The sequence below is a fragment of the Mytilus edulis genome, chromosome 9 (genome assembly GCF_963676685.1).
Source record: "Mytilus edulis chromosome 9, xbMytEdul2.2, whole genome shotgun sequence".
Taxonomy (NCBI): domain Eukaryota; kingdom Metazoa; phylum Mollusca; class Bivalvia; order Mytilida; family Mytilidae; genus Mytilus; species Mytilus edulis.
In genome coordinates this window covers 52982534-53000613 of record NC_092352.1, presented here as the reverse complement: position 1 = coordinate 53000613, position 18080 = coordinate 52982534, and the positions used below count along the sequence as shown (strand labels likewise).

The 18080-nt window shown below is 32.7% G+C and overlaps 1 pseudogene; it reads left to right on the top strand.

Annotated features, from left to right (window-relative positions):
* Positions 1-6664: 6664 nt before the first annotated feature.
* Positions 6665-11632, top strand: LOC139490047 (beta-1,3-galactosyl-O-glycosyl-glycoprotein beta-1,6-N-acetylglucosaminyltransferase-like; annotated as a pseudogene).
* The last annotated feature ends 6448 nt before the right edge of the window (positions 11633-18080 follow it).

Below are 18080 nucleotides of genomic sequence, written 5' to 3'. Positions count from 1 at the left end.
TTTGTTAATCTAATACTAGTGTACATATTTCCAAATGAATCCTGAATTGCTCTAAGGAAACTAAAGAACACAGTTGTGCAAATTATGAGTAGAAGCCATCTATTTCTCCTCATATTTATGTTATAGTGTTGCCCTCTATTAACACCTAAAGTTGCATCCAAATTTTGGCAATTGTCATGAAAAGTGTAAAAAAAAAATAGTAAGTGTAAGCAGCAAGAATGTGTAGCAAGATGAAATCTATAAATAAGTGTAACTGTCTCGAAATTAAGAGTAAAAGAGGGACAAAAGATACCAAAGGGACAGTCAAACTCATAAATCTAAAACAAACTGACAACGCCATGGCTAAAAATGAAAAAGACAAACAGAAAAAAAAATAGTACACATGACACAACATAGAAAACTAAAGAATAAACAACACGAACCCCACCAAAAACTAAGGGTGATCTCAGGTGCTCCGGAAGGGTAAGCAGATCCTGCTCCACATGTGGCAAAAGTAATGGACTTTAACTTATCATTTTCTTTTGTAATTTTGTATTTCTTCAAAACACACAAAACATGGCATGTCTTTTTTGCATTTTGGTTAAATTTTTTGAAACCTTAATAAAAGAGGGAAACTAAAAACAAACAAATTGACGAGCAAGAATGATCAAAAATTGTCTGTTGACTATCTTTATATATCAAAATGCAAAGTACGCAATTTAGATTTTAGTTTACTTGATATCGCAGGATAACCTATGTGTGTTTAAAATGCATGTTGTCTCTGTGACATATTACAGTGTATGCAATGTGCGAATTCTTAAATGTCATTTTCACTGTATCCATGTTGAATTTCTTTTGTAGAATGATGAACAAACAGACGACAAAATCATGATTTTTGTATGAAATAAGAAATGATATACAATTTGTACTGTTTTTTATAAATTCATAATAAAGGTATTTAATGCGAACGGGTTCTAATTGCGCCTACAGCCATCCAGGTTTAAAACTGATATCAGTTAGGTTTCACATGCAAACAAATGTACCTTTTAACATGATTAATAATGTTATATAACTTCAAAACAGGTTTTGTTATACAGTTTGTTAATATTGTATCAAATTCCACTATGTTGTTTGTGTGATGCGATTCACTGTTGAATAATGATACTAGAGTTTCATTTTCACTGTAGAGCGATTCATTATTATTGTATATGCGATTCATTTTCACAGAATGATATTTATTACTTTTCATCATATAGTCGTACTTTAACAAAAATTATGAAGTCAGAAGGATTGATTATATATATGCATACTTAGTGCGTGAAAGTCAGAGGTAATATATTAATAAATTCCGTAAAAATGGCATTTATTGCTTATATTGTCAATTCTAATTCCTCTGGAATTTTTTCAGAACCAGATCTACAAGAAGGATTAAATGTATCCTTTCCTATGATATGCCATTAATATATTCAATATATCTTGGACAGCTAAGCAAATCCACGTCACCGAAAGCAGTTTTCGATTTCGGTCTTAATATACAGCACATACTTATAAAACCTCATAAAGGCTTTTAGTTTAAAAGAGGGACGAAAGATACCAAAGGGACAGTCAAACTCATAAATCTAAAACAAACTGACAACGCCATGGCTAAAAATAAAAAAGACAAACAGAAAAACAATAGTACACACGACACAACATAGAAAACTAAAGAATAAACCCCACGAACCCCACCAAAAACTAGGGGTGATCTCAGTTAAAGGTGTAGTTGGCTTGCTTGCTTTGTTTGCAGAAATGTTTGCTTAAGCAGTGTGAATAAGATTGAGCAAACATTTATACTAAAAAAGCAAGCAAGACTGTTCGGTGTGCCTATTGATCAATATGGTAGAAATATGTATGAAACGTAGTTAAAACTTTTCAAAGCTTTTTAAAGCGTTTATTGTATATTTTCAAGAAATGTTCGCCATACAAATACGTTAAATTCATGGATGTTCTGCTCTTGTAAATTTTCGGATCTATGACACACTAGTAGCAAACTAAAATATACATGCATGATATGAACGTGTATCTCCTTAAGGCTATGTGACATATATCACTTGACCATTGACCTCAAGATCAAAATGCTGGATTTCTAAGAAAAAAGGATAGCAATACGGCGCTCCCGATGAGTGCATGGGCTTCTCTATCTCCAGTAAGTTCCGTTTCACGTCCAAACACTACAAGATTCAGGTCATTTTGAGTTTCAATATGAAATTTTAGAAATATCAAATAGTTTTAGCAGTTGCAAATGCTTGTTAAAAAAGATAGACATTTCAATAGAAACAGCTAATTATGTTCTCGATGTTTTATTTACGAACAGTACAAAGCAATGACAAAAAAAAAAAAAAAAAAAACCGAACGTACAGAAAAAAATATTTATGAACAGTACACGATTCAGTGGTTTTCGTTTGTTTATGCGTTACATAATTGTTTTTCGTTAATTTTTTGTACTTAAATTACGCCATTAATTTTCTCGTTTGAATTGTTTCACATTGTCATTTCGGGGTCCTTTATAGCTGACTATTGGCTTTGTGCATTGTTGAAACCCGTACGGTGACCCATAGTTTCTGTGTCATTTGGTCTCTTGTGGAGAGTTGTCTTATTGGCAATCATACCACATCTTCTTTTATATAACAACTCACAATGTCCGGAATCAACAATACGATGGTTATACCCGTGTATATTCAAGTTAGCATCTACGACCAGCTTGCATTGTAAAAATCATCAATTTTAAAGTCATGTTAAGACTTTTTTCAGTTGTTGCATGAAACAATAATGAAAATTCATCGCACCTTAAAAAATTCTACATCAGAAATAATTGCACTAACAGTGATAATTCATCGCATCTATAGTTTAAATGAATCGCATCCAATCAACAAAATTATGGATTCAGCTGCTTTAATTACACTTTTTTGGACTTTAATCCTGTTATTATACATTAGAAAGTTATCCTCTAATGAAATTGTGTTAAAACATACATTGAAATCAGTTATTTCGTATTTTCAAAAAGTGAACAAACAAAGTTTTTCCCGTCATCCTCTATTCTACAATAGACATACTCGCACACGACAGTGAAAATGAACAAACAGGATTTGCACTTTATTTACACTGTATTACTCATTTTCATTCTCAATTTTATTGTTTGCACTACTGTTGATACACATGGTCTTGTTACTAAACGGACATACTAGTATACCACTGTATAAATGTCACAGCAACTTTCATTGAATGATAGAATACGTTGTTTCTTCGCCACGGGTGCGTTCGATACGTTCATAGAGCGCTGAAACTACACCGTGCGTATGTTACAAACATGCCCCGAATACGTCCAAGTAAAAGTCGAACAATCTTGAGGCGTATACAACTTGTCCTTCACGTGTCTTAAACTTATCTGTAGTGTTTTGCAAACGCGCTTTTAACGTATGTAAAACGTTTGTGTAGCGAACAGGTATACGTTTGAAAAACGCTGGAGGTAGATGAACATTTGTATCCTGCATAAAATTTCTAGGATTTAAAAAGTTCACCAAGCGTATACCTTTGCATTTTGACATTCTTTAAACTTATGCAACGTATACTGACTTATTCAATTTGTTCTGTAGGTATGGTGCACGTCGGTCTATACGCCAATGAGTAATGCAGGTATTACTATTTTGATCTGAGCATTATTGATGAGTGTTATGTAGACAAAACGCGTGTCTGGCGTATCAAATTATAGGCCTGGTATCTTTGATAACTGAGTAACCCTTCTTTTGATCATGCACAAATATTACACAACGTCATAGAAATGAATAACAAAAATATTGGAAAGTTTAACAGACCCCCCACCAACAACTTATTTCGTTCTTACCTTCTTAAAATTCTTTTCAACCATGCATAATCAATACTTTGCAATGTGCGCATCAAACGAGTTATATAAGCATGTGTTTGATAAGTAAATGTCTCAATATTATGTCCATCGAGTCTTTTGTTATTTTTCAATCTAATACTAGTATACATTGGAAACTAAAGAACACAGTTATGCAAATTATAATAGAAGCCATCTATTTTGTCTCATATTTATGAAAAAGTGTTGCCCTCTATTAACAACTGAAGTGAGATTTTATTCACAGTAGATTTACATTTTTTAAATATAAATGTTTAAAAGATGATACAATGAAAATTATCTGTGTTTTTTCAAATTGTGTTTTAATATTGCAAAAACCAACTTTTGTCTTTATTTGGCCTTCAGAAATATTGTGATGATATATATCAAATCAGTGGTGTTAATCAGATGAGAGTTCTTCAAAACGTTTGAATTCCAACTCTAAAATAACAATCTTTAAAATTTTGAAGAAATATTCAAACTTTTGATTTTTCTAGTGCTCTACACTACTATTCCCGAAACTTCATTCCAAGATTGTTTGCAACGTCTCGTAACAATAGTCGTAGATATTAACTCCTTAAGAGATAGAAAAATAGTAGTGAGACTGTGAGTGACTGAACCAGAGAAAGAGAAGAAATAGTATAGTGATTGTGAGTCAGTGAGTGTAATACGAATAATACGAATACGAGTATGAGATAACTTCGAGTGAGTAAACGAGAGAGAAAGAAAAGTAGTAGCGTGACTAGTTAACGAAAGAGAGTGAGAGAGGGATAATAGTGTGAGTCAGTAAAGGAGAGAGAGGAGGGTGTGAGTGATTTGGAAATGTACATGCAAGAACAACTTACAAGCAAGGACTGAAGTCTATGAAATTGGCAATCCATTTAACACAGGACTTCGGAAAAGTTTGAAGAGTCGACAACCTTGCTTCAGAAGTTGAAGTGAGACGACTACTCTGTTATCTTGAAACTGATAACCTACATGTCATTATTTGACTCTGTTGCAGGTTAGAATGATCACAATCGGGATAAAGAGGACTATTCATTGTATCATCCTTTAAACATATTTAAACAATGTAAAACTACTGTGAATAAAATCCCACTTAATTTTCAATAAAAAATTGAAAACAACACGTTTAATAATGTCTTGCGTCCGAAGCGCTTTTTCTGGATTTACCTTCAATAACATGATTGATAAAAGAGATAATTATGACCTTCATAAGTAATACTTGTTTTATATATTAAGGTGACTTATTGGTCCATTTGGGTTGTGTGTTTTATATATGTAATTAGATTTTCTACAAATTAATATATTTATGCTGATTTACACATGTCACAATAATAAATAATTTACTTCCTTTTACTTCCTACAATGTATATTGAGTATGCATGGTTGAAGGAAATCAATGAGAAAATTAATATGTCTGTAACATGTGTAAAATAAATAAATATTGAAAATATATACTACTTCTTTCCCACTAATAAGAATATAGATATATACTTTTCTATTTAAGAAGGTAAGAACGAAATTAGTTATTGGTGGGGGTCTGTTGAACTATCCAATATATTATTTAATTCAATTCTATTATTTTGTATAATCAATGTACATGTCTTGATCAAAAGAAGAATCAATTAGACACCAAAGATACCAGGCTTATCATTTGACACGCCAGACGCGTGTTATGTTTACATAATACTCATCAATAATGCTCAGATTAAATTAGTAATACCCGCATCACAAATTGTCGTATAGACCAACGTGCACATACTTACAGAGCAAATTAAATAAGTCAGTATACGTAAGCTGCCACAAGAGGAACTCTACGCAATTGTTACACGCACGTTGCACAAGTTTAAAGTATGTCGAAATGCAAAGGTATACGCTTGGTGAACGCTTTAATTCAGGAAATATTAGGCAGTATACACATTTTCATCTACATCTAGCGTTTTTCAAACGTTTCTATCTTCGCTATACGCACGTATTACATACGTTACAAGGGCGTTTGGAAAATCCTACAGATGAGTTTAAGACACGTGAAGGACACGTTGTATACGCCTCAAGATCGTTCGACTTTTACTTGGACGTATGCGGGCATGTTTGTAACATACTCATATGGTGTAGTTTTAGCGCTCTATGAACGTATCAAACGCACCCGTGGCGTAGGAACAACGTATTCTGACATTCAACGAAAATTACTGCGACATTTATACACTGGCATTCTAGTATGTCCGTTTAGTAACAAGACCATGTGTATCCACATGCAAACAATAAAATTGAGAATGGAAATGAGGAATATGTCACAGAGACAACATGCATTTTAAACAGACATCGTTTATCCTGCGATATCAAGTAAACTAAAATCTAAATCGCTCACCTTGCATTTTGATATTTATTTAATTAAAGATTGTAGTCAACTGACAGCTTTGGCCATTCTTGCTTGTCAATTTGTCTGTTTTTGGTTTCCCTCTTTTTATTAAGGTTTCAAAAAAGATAACCAAAATGTAAAAATTACATGAAATGCTTTTGGTGTTTTATTTCGAGACAGTTACAATTATTTGAAGATTTCATCTTGCTACTCATTTTTGCTGCTTACACCTACTATTTTTGGTTGCAACTGCAGCTGTTAATAGAGGGGATCACTATTACATAAATATGAGGAGAAATAGATGGCTTCTACTCATAGTTTGCATAACTGTGTTCTTTAGATTCCATACAGCAATTCAGGAACTTTTTTCCCGGAAAACATATATACTAGTATGACATTAAAAAAAATCAAAAGATTCAATGATTATAATGTGGAGACATTTACGAAACAGACACATGCTAATATACCTCGTTTTGATAAGCACATGGCAAAATATCAATTCCCACCATTTTTACGAAGAAGAAATAGCAAAAGCCAATAGATATATGAAATTTAATCAGCCAAAGAGAATAACAGAAGAGGAATATATTGCTGAAACTAATAACTGTAATAATTTCGTTAATCGTTTTCGATACGATGCCTACACAGTGATTGAAGAAGAAAAAAAGTTTCCGATAGCATTTAGTATTTTGACATTTAAAGATGTTGATCAAACTGAACGTTTGCTTCGTTCAATCTATCGCCCCCATAATTTCTATTGTATCCACATAGACAACAGCTCTTCAGAAGAATTGCATAAAGCCTTGAGGAAGATAGCTAATTGTTTAAGCAATGTTTTCATTGTTTCAAAGACTGAAGACGTGATTTACAACCATGTATCGAGGCTGAGAGCAGATATTAATTGTATGACTGATCTCTCAAATCAAACAAATGGAAATATTTCATTAATTTACCTCACCAACAATTTCCCTTGAAAACAAATTTAGAAATGGTAAAAATACTGAAAATTTACAACGGTGCTAATGACATTGAAGGAATTACAAGCAGACTCAAATATTATGGCTTTAAATACAGTTATGAATATATCAATAATACCTTGAAGCGTATAGGTCCGAAGAATGGAAAGTTACCATTCAATGCAAATTTTGTAAAAGGCAGTGCATATGGTATATTTAGTCGTGAATTTGTCAAATATGTGATATACGACAAAAAAGCTAAAGCCGTTTTAAAGTATATGGAGGACATTGAGAGTCCCGATGAATATTCTGGGCTACATTGAATCACAACGATATTCTGAAAGCTCCTGGGCGCTTCATAGGTGAGATAACCAATATTGAAGTATTAATGTGTTACGCTTTCCAATAAGCCTAATAAGTGAAATTAGATAAACCAGCCACATTGATCTGGGCATAGCTAAAGGCTAATGCAGGTTGGCGAAAATTAATAACTAATAAAATTGAGGATGGAAATGGGGAATGTGTCAAAGAGACAACCCTACCAAAGAGCAGAAAACAGCCGAAGGCCACCAACGGGTCTTCAATATAGCGAGACAATCCCACAACCCTAAGGCGTGCTTCATCTGGCCCCTTAATAAAAATATGTACAAATTCAGTGATAACTGACGTCCTACTAAACTCCGAAATATATAATAGAAACTAAAATTTAAAAATCATACAGGACTAAACAATGACAGAGGTTCCTGACAACAGTATCGTTACTATATCTCTTCTTGATATGTTCATATGAAATCATTATAACATATTTTAGCTTTATCAGTTTAGCAGTTCAATACGAGATATAGGTTTAAAATACGTGCACGAATCCATACTAGACTCGCCCGAATTTGACCAGTATGGTCACAATCCTTAAAAAAATTGTTGCCACTTAAAAATAGCAGTGCAGTTATCGACAAATTTAGATTTAAAATACCGTTAAATAGCTGTTATCAATGTAATATAGAGAACAGCAATAACATCCCTTTTTGTAAGATACATGCATTTCTTTGTATTTAATTAAATAACTTTCTTGCGAACAACTATGAATAAACTCATCATAGATATCAGGATTTAAATTTTATATTTACGCCAGCGCGCGTTTCGTCTTTAAAAGTAGAATAACAAAAGTGAATATGCTTTGTATTCGATAATTCCTGAAAGACAAAAGAAACAATTTTCAACTGCCTAAAGAATTGATAATACAAAAGTCTCTCTTAGTGCAATTACAATTCTCAATCAAAGAACAGAAAGGGACGAAAGCCAAATAGTATGTCTTGAATGATCCCCCATTTGACGAAAAGAAGAAAAAAATCAATCGTCCTATGACTTTAACTGAACAAAGAAATAGCACGACGGGTGCCGTATACGGCGCAGGAAATGCTTACCCTTCCGGAGCACCCGATTTCACTCCCGATTTTTAGTGGAGTTCGCGTTGTTTCTTATTTATTATTTATAACTGTTGATGTAAATTTCCTTTGGTTTTGTGAGTCTTTGTTTACTCCTTGGTTTTGATTGTTATTGTCTTAAGTTAAATACTTATGATGGTGCTGTATATTCAGAAATTATTGCGTGCATTCATTTGTGTATTTTTTAAAGAAAAAAACAGCGAAATGTATTATTTGCGATTACAAAAATATCTGTATATTCATGAATGTATCTGGTGATACTGTTCGAAACAATATGAATTATTCGAAATATAAAGGATGTTCTTATCCCAGTCATAGATGACCTGAGCCGTATTTGGCACAATAATTTGGAAATTTGGATCCTCAATGCTCTTCAAGTTTATACTTGTTTGGGTTTCTAACAATTTTGATCTGAGTGTCAATGATGAGTCTTATATAGTGGAAAAATAATTAGACTGGGTCCTTTGATAACTATGCCATTGCTGGTTGAGATTTATTTCCCCGAGGGTATCACCAGCCCAGTAGTCAGCACTTATGTGTTGACTTGAGTAATCATTGATATGTTCATAATTATAAATTAACTGTTAACAAAACTTTGAATTTTTGAAAAACTAAGGCTTTTCTACCTCAGGAATATATTACCTTAGCTGTATTTGGGAAAACTTTTAGGATATTTTGGTCCTCAATGCTCTTCAACTTCGTACTTTATGTGGCCTTTTAAACATTTTTTGATTCGACCGTCACTGATGAGTACTTTGTAGACGAAACCCGCGTCTGGCTTAAATATAAATTTTTAATCCTGGTATCTATCTATGATGAGTTTATTTGCTACACTTTATTCATTCATGTTGAGTATACTCATGTTAAGTATTACGCATATCGATATTTAACATTTCATTTGCAAAGTATCTAAAGGGATTAGACACAATTTGTAACAGAATTTTTGACTTCTTCCCCAAAAGAGGGACAGTCAAACTCATAAATCGAAAATAAACTGACAACGCCATGGCTAAAAATGAAAAAGACAAACAGAAAAACAATAATACACATGACACAACATATAAAACTAAAGCATAAGCAACACGAACCCGAAAAGAACTGGGGTGATCTCATGTGCTCCGGAAGGGTAATCAGAGCCTGCTCCACATGTGGCACACGTCGTGTTGCTCGTGTTTGTAACAAATCCGGTAAATAGTACGGCAGGTCACATTCATGAAAGTACAGGGGATTGTAGTTACGACGTAAGGAACATATTTAATATTATCAGTGAAACGGTTATTCCATAACGGTCAACCAACTCGTGATGGAGTCCGTAAAATTTACGAAGGAATGATTTCAACTTCACCATTTGGAACTCTTGGTTTAATAGCTTCCTTGTGAGTAGCGACCCTCTATCAAGATGTGCAATACAAAGAAAAGGGTGGTATAATTTTAGCAGCTACAAATAAAATTTACTCATGGTTTTATGTGACAGAGATATTTCAAAATGGTAAAAATAAAGCTAGTACGGCTTTCGTAGTTTCAAATATGAATTGCATCTTACATTACAGGTGATGTAGGCCTTACAGGAAACTCTGTCGAATCACTTAGTCTCGCTTTTAAATGAGGTTTTTTATTTGAATATGCATAACCAACTATGTTTTAGATTTTGACACAGTGATGACTGCTATACCCCTATTTTGACAATTTTACCTGTTTTGTTAACGCATCGTTGTAAATATAATTGAATTTAATGCGACTGTCATTCAAGTTAGAGATTTAGCGCTATAAAACCAGGTTCAATCCACCATTTTCTACATTTGAAAATGTCTGTACCAAGTCAGGAATATAACAGTTGTTGTCGATTCGTTTGATGTGTTTTATCATTTGATTTTGCCATTTAATTAGGGACTTTTCCTCGGATATCAGTATTTTTGTGATTTTATATGTTGAATTGCATTTCCCTGTAATCGTGTTATAGCTTCCACTGCTTAGCATCTAGAAAAGAGTTACATGTGATATACAACACACTAATAATACTAATAGCTATTATGTCTATTCGGTAGATAAACATAAAGACATATATGAAGCAATACAAAAATGTTTTATACTCTGTGATCACTATGCTCTAAAGACCTGCGCTATAAGCGTATGATACGCCTATTGCCCTTTTAGCTTGTCTTTATGCCTTTATTAAATGATTTTTTTTTGTACATTAATTAGTTTTTTTTTAAATTGTCCGAAGTGTGGACCACGGACGGACAGACAGACGGACGGACAACGGTATACCAGAATACGTCCCGTCTTAGACGGGCGTATACAAACACGTTTGCAGAGGATTTTTTGTATATCATTATTGAGGTTAATAGCATGTGTGTAATATTAATAGAAACATATTTTTACAATTTTGTACTAGTTAAAACCATTTTTAAGCAATATTTTGTACATGTTATAACATGTACGAGGTACTTTTGTACATTTTATAACTTGTATTTTTGCATTGTACAAATTATAACATGTACGAAATTTTTGTACATGTTATAACCTGTACAAAATCACAACTTTTAATCCTGGTATCTATGATGAGTTTATATTCCTTTGCTATTTCACATACATTTGTTGTTAGGTGTGTAATAAAGATTTGTTTATTGACTTTTAAATTCAGACTTCTACACTAGAACATAAAACAATACAAAGACAAATAGGTTTAGGAATTGAGAGCGTTAGTATAACAATAATTTATTATTTTTTGAAAACAGGCAATCCGGAAAAGAAGCCATGGCTTGCCGTTTATGCCTCATGGCCACCAAGAAACCGGTGTTATGGTAAGATTGTTCGGTACATTTGCATTTATGGAGTTGGTGATTTGAAGGAACTTTTTGCTAATAAATTTTACCCGGATTATCAATACTTGGCTATGGACTGTTTAGAAGAATATATTCATAACAAGACATTAAGTCCGGTGCCATTTCATTCATTCTACTACAGAGAGTTACCTTTTATAACAAAATCTTGAAATCTTGATATGAAAATAAAAAATAAATATATAAAAACATAAGACAAATTACACATCTTGTTAGTATTTGAATACAACCTCTTTTAAAACGTGTGTGTCATTGATATTGATGTCGAATACAAGTTACTCTGCAACAAAATCACCAGTTTATGACAATGATTAAAGTGCTGCTTTATTGGTTGTGCATAGCCAATCACTAAAGATTTAAGTCAGATGAAGCGCTAAAGTGATTCAGTAAATTCTTAATTGTTGGATTCAAAAGTATCGATATTTTACCGAATAAAATTGAGAATGGAAATGGGGAATGTGTCAAAGAGACAACAACCCGACCATAGAGAAGACAACAGCAGAAGGTCACCAACAGGTCTTCAATGCAGCGTGAAATTCCAGCATCGAAGCCTATAATTTGACCTATATAAGACTTCTGGAAATTCTGTTTACACAGCACAGTTAGTGCTGTAAGTTCAAAGATAAGTATAGTGCATAAATGCATTAAGATCAAGTTTTGAAAACAGTGAAATATAATCATGATATATACGGAATCTGATTTAGTAAATTATTTATGTTAGAAACATTATTACCATTGAATTTCAAAGAAATGTATTAACGAAATTGGCTCAGAAAACACAAAAAATATATCTATTAGGAAAATAATACCCAAAAAGATATATACTGTTATTACAAATAAGTTATTATTCATTCATTCATTTAAGTATTTGGAAGTTTTATTTTGTCATTTGTTTATGGACTTTCTATTTTAAATTTGCCTTGGAGAAATATTACCAGTGATTTTAAAGAAATCTGTGGATGAAATTTGCACAGAAAACACAGAAAATATATCTATTTAGAAAATAACTCCTAAACATGCTAAAAGCAATTATCTGGTATTAATAAGGTATTATCTATTTGTGTAAGTATTTGGAATTTTTATTTTGTCATTTGTTCAGTGACTTTTTGTTTTGAAATTTTCTATATAAGAGTTCGGGATTTTTGTTTTCTTCAATTGTTGGTCAGTGCAACTAACCTCAGGAACCAAGATCACAAGAATCATTTAAGAAAATAGAAAATAGAAAAAGAACAACGAACTACATATAGTCCAGATAGACACATGTACCAGATAGACACATGGACTAGATAGACACATGGTTCAGATTGTCACATGGTCCAGATAGACAAATGGTTCAGATAGTCACATGGTCCAGATAATCACATGGTTCCGATTGTCACATGGTCCAGATAGTCACATGTTTTCAATTTTCACATGGTCCAGATAGACACATGGACAAGACAGTCACATTACCCATGCACTACTAGTCCAAATAATTATGACGTCTTGAAAGGCTATTATAATTTTTTTCTTTGACGCCTTACTTCGACGTCATAACGCCAAACTCATATTTTCAGTTTGACTTTGAGAGGGAAATTACTGCTATATATTAAAACGTTTAGCTGATTTCTCCTCAAGATGCTTCATTTGAGGAGTATAACATATATTTTTGAACCAAAATCGGTACATTTTGACGGACCTGATTTTCAGGATAATGTAAAACAAAGGTTCAAATAGCCTTCAACAACGAAATACCTCATACATCCTATCAAGCTATAAAAGGGTGCGAAATGACAAATGTATAAAAATATAAATTAGAAACTAATTGTATGCATCACAGCAAAGAACATATTAAGTCAAATTCACCATCTACTGATACTGCTGTCAAATACATGTGGAAAGTAACCGAGTAACCAAAACGATTAAGTGTCTACATATCAAACTTAATGGAGTTTTATTTGTACATTTAAGCAACAATTGTACTTTTGGAATTAGTTTAAGGTAAGTGTCTTCTCGTATCAGGAGTGAGCATGTTGTTCATGATTAGTAATAACATAAGCAACACGACGGGTGCCACATGTGGAGCAGGATCTGATTATCCTTCCGGAGCACCTGAGATCACCCCCAGTGTGTGGGGGGTTCGCGTTGCTTAGTCTTTAGTTTTCTTTGTTTTGTTTTCTGTACTATCATTTGTTTGTTTGTCTTTTTATTTTTAGTCATGGCCTTGTAAGTTTATTTTCAATCTATGAGTTTGGCTGTCCCTCTGGTATCTTTCGTCCCTCTATTTAAAACAAAATTTGATATGTTGCAACATCTTTTTCGTATTAAAAGATTTGACATACCTGGTATTGTTCTCTAAACATCTTTGATTTTTTTTTATAAATTGTTTAATTGTTCATACATGTAAGAAGCATGCATTCAACATGTGTATTTTCTACTATATCAGTTGTTAACATCATTTCTATCTTGTAATCGTCACTAGAGAGTTGTCTGTGCTGCTCATTCAAATTCTCTCGAAGGGTGGACAATAACAAAACCATCTGAAAATAGTGTAGCATGTAAGATTTGGGCGGCAATATTGCCTTGCAACAGGTCACCTACTTTACCCTCGTGGGGACAGACTATGGGATTCAAGAAGCTGGTTAAAACAGAGATGAGAATGAATAAACCAGGCCTCACGGTCATAAAACTTTCGAGCATGATTTTTGTACTCAGACTCGAAAATCAACCAATCAAATTGCTGGATTTCATGTTTCGAGCATGATTTTTGTGCTCCGAGCACTGAGCAAAGTTTTATGCCTTCAAGGCCAGTACTGTAAAAGACCCAAGCAGTATAGAAGAAGTTGAATGTCAAATATGAAAAGAAAGTCGAAACTCATCATAACCTTTAAACATTGAAAAAGAAAGAGTTAGCGGCAACCATCAATCTTGAAAGATCATTCAATGGAGATGATATTGAAGATGAAGCGTTGAAAAATTAAAGAGCGGTGTTAAAAAAAATGCAAAAAGATGATAAAACGAAAAGATGATGAAGTTGAAGGAAGAACTAAAGATGGAATACCACCAATGATTTTCCTCCTATTAGTCTTTGTTAAATTTGCACTTTTCAAAAAATTTATCTGTTTCAAAAAAGATATTCTTGGCATGAGTAAAGTTTTATCCTGTGCAGTACTATTATAGACAAAATTTCACATAACATTTCATTGCATATAAAAAAATAACCTTCACTGGAATTTTCATCTTTTTTTCTATCTTTTTTACAAGATAAAAAAAAAACATGTAACCTCAAGTTTCTAAAATATTATATATTGATATTCAAGATGATGAAACTAGTGTTTTTGAAAAATTGAAATCCGACTTTGAACATTGATATCGTATGATAATTATAAATCGGAAGAGGATTTCAACCGAAATTTTAATGCACTATCTTATAAAATAGTTTTAAGGCTATAATTTGCCATTATACAATGACCGTGAAGAATTAAATGGTAACATACCACTGGAGGAATAGAAAATGTAATCAAAAGTGCCAGAAATTAATAACCAACACGTATTGATCAAATATTGTATGAAGTTTTTAAAATTCCCAAATATCTTTCATGTGATTTGCATACTCTTTTAATTATTTTTTGACACCAGCTGTCAATCTGAAGAAAAACAGTTATTTTTCCGATATTAAAGTATCCCTTATTCGCTTTATTGTCTAGTATATCTTAAGCTGTACAGTGCCTTCAAAAACAACTGACTATCGACCTTTCTAAACGAAATGAGGTTCTTGCTGATGAGCAAAATAAATTCAGGAGAAATCGTTTATGTGAAGACCACGTCTTTTCTCATAGTAATGTGATTCGAAATAACGCTAATGTGATTGCATCATTTGTTGACCTAAAGAAAGCTTTTGAATTTGTGGACCGAAATATATTCTTTACTTTTTAATCGAAAACTATCGGCGTCAAAATGAATACAATTCTATCAAAAACATCTATTCTAACATAGCAAACAGCTAGTATTCGTGTCAATCAGACAATGTCGGATTGGTTTGTTTGTAATTCTGGTGTTAAACAGTGAGATAATTGTTCGCCAACTTTGTTCTCAATATTAATCAATGATCTTGTGCACGAAGTATACAATCTAGATCTTGGTATAAATATTGTTTTACGCAGAAGACATTGAGCATGAAATACGTCGCAAAAAGTATATTTTGTATCAATTACATATCAACTGTTTGAGAGTCCGCCATCTTGGTCCGTGGGTAACTTAAGTTACCCACAGCCGTTTAAGCACAGTGACAATGAGACAGATATATAAAAGATGTTGGATAAACTGCATGACTTGTGTAAACGGTAAACGGTAGTTCTGATAAATAAATGAATACAAATAAATCCGAAGTAATGCATTTCAGATCAGGCAGACGACAGCGTACTTCTGTCCAGTTAAAAATTGGAGACAATAAATCGAAGAGGTAGCAAGTCATTACAAATATTTGGAATATATTCAAAGAGAAAAAAGACATTGCATCAAATGCATTAAATCTCGCAAAAGGTGGTGGCGTTCTGTCAGAACTATTTTTTCAAAACTTCATAAACTGAAGGAATTTTGTTTTAAGATATTTCAAAAACTGTATAATTCTTGTGTAGTACCAGTACTACACTATAACTCCTCAGTTTGGGGATACAAAGACTTCCCATTCATTCACAATATACAAAACAAAGTAATTAATGATGACACTGGTTTCTAATACATACATCTTACTATCTTTTTGTATTACGACTGATATATTTGTCGCTGGACATGAAGCAGCTATATCAAATGAAAAATTTTCATCTAAGCTTTATAGAATAATAGAATCACTCTGTAATGTTAAGTCATGTTGTAATTAATGTTATGCTCTTAATGGGCCCTTTAATTTGGAAAATAAAAATATTGTATTGTATTGTCTATAGATCCATTTATTGAGAAATATCGTAATGTTAAAGATTTAGAAAAGCTACATTTTTTTTTTATTTGTATTTATTTCCAAAAAGACTGCATTATACAAAAATAAAACAAAAAACTCATTAGGCACCATGCTTATATTTTTGCGCGTCTCACGTGCTTTTCGTCTTGTAATTACAAAGTTCAACTATCTCCCAAAAGAGCAAATATTAATAAAAATTTGCAAGGATTCCGCGGAACCCAGTGTCTCGCCCACCTTTGCTGTTAATCGCATGCAGACTCAACAAAAATGAGGAAAAAAATCAATAAAAATATTCCTCTCGCTATTATCTTTTGATTGTAAAATTAAGAAGATTTTGTCCAAGTTTTGTAAAAATCCAGGATAAATTATAAATCTAATAAATGTCTTAAAAACTTTAATCGAAGACTGTAATGTTAACTTTAAGAAAAACTAAGTCCATTTATAAATCCAAAGGAAAATTTTTGTACTCGGCGCAAAACTTGGAAAAGGCTCGGTAGAACCTCGCTCTTCCCCAGTTTCTCAGCCTCATACAAAAAAGTTTATATTTTTCTTTCACTGACCTTATATTGTATATCTATTTATTTTTACCTGACATTTACTTTCCGGCGTTTTAATTCATTGTATGTTTTGATAAATTCCGGCCAATTCCAAAAAAATATGACAGCGTGACAAACGCTGATTGGGTAAACGCGGAGAAGATCGAAATATTTGCATGCACGTGTATCTATATTTCACAAAGGAAAATTGATGCAGGGCTCTATTTAACGAAAGGACATTTCCAATTATAAATATTATAAAAATAGATTTACGCGACGACTACAATCAGATAAGGGCAAATACGCAGCTTATGTGGAGCTCTGACTGTTCTGAATACTATCTTATAATCATAAACAAGCTTCTGTCCAAGTGTGGAAGAAACCCAGGACATTTTAAGAAAGTTATTAAAATTTAAAAAAGTTTAACCACAAAGTGAATATTTGTGGACGCCGCCGCCGACGACGGAATGTAGGATTGCTATGTCTCGCTTTTTCGACTAAAGTCGAAGGCTCGACAAAAATCAATACCCTGACCACATCCACTCGTTACTCGTGTAAGTCAAGTTTAAATGGAACGGGAACAGTTTTTCCAAAACATCATCAACTTAAACCTTTTGGAGTGAAGTAATTCAAAACTGAAAACAAATGATCTTTAAGTTTAAGCTACTACTATCTTACATTGGGTAACAAATGGTAAAAATAAAAAGTCTATAAAACCAAAATATGAAAAAAGCAGCTCAGTTATTGATACAATACAGAATGAAAATGTGTTCATCGATTTAGTACAATTTGATAAAGCATTGGGTATTTTGCATTTGCTGGCAAACTAGAAAATATGATAGTGGGTCGGCTGTGGTCAAAGTACCTTTGGCAAGTTGCATATTTTTATAGCATTGGCTATTTTGTTTGCATCGGCATATTTTGAAGATTGAATTTTAATATTTTTTTGGCAGTACCATTTAAAAACACAGGCACAGGTAAAGTAGATAAATAAGCTTTTGTGCCAGCTCTGATTAATATATAAATTTTAGTAACCTTTAGTTAATTAAATCCGTCAAAAATTAAAGCATATACTATAGCGATGTCCATTTTTTGGCGCTGGAAATAGCGTGAACTATTATTTTGACG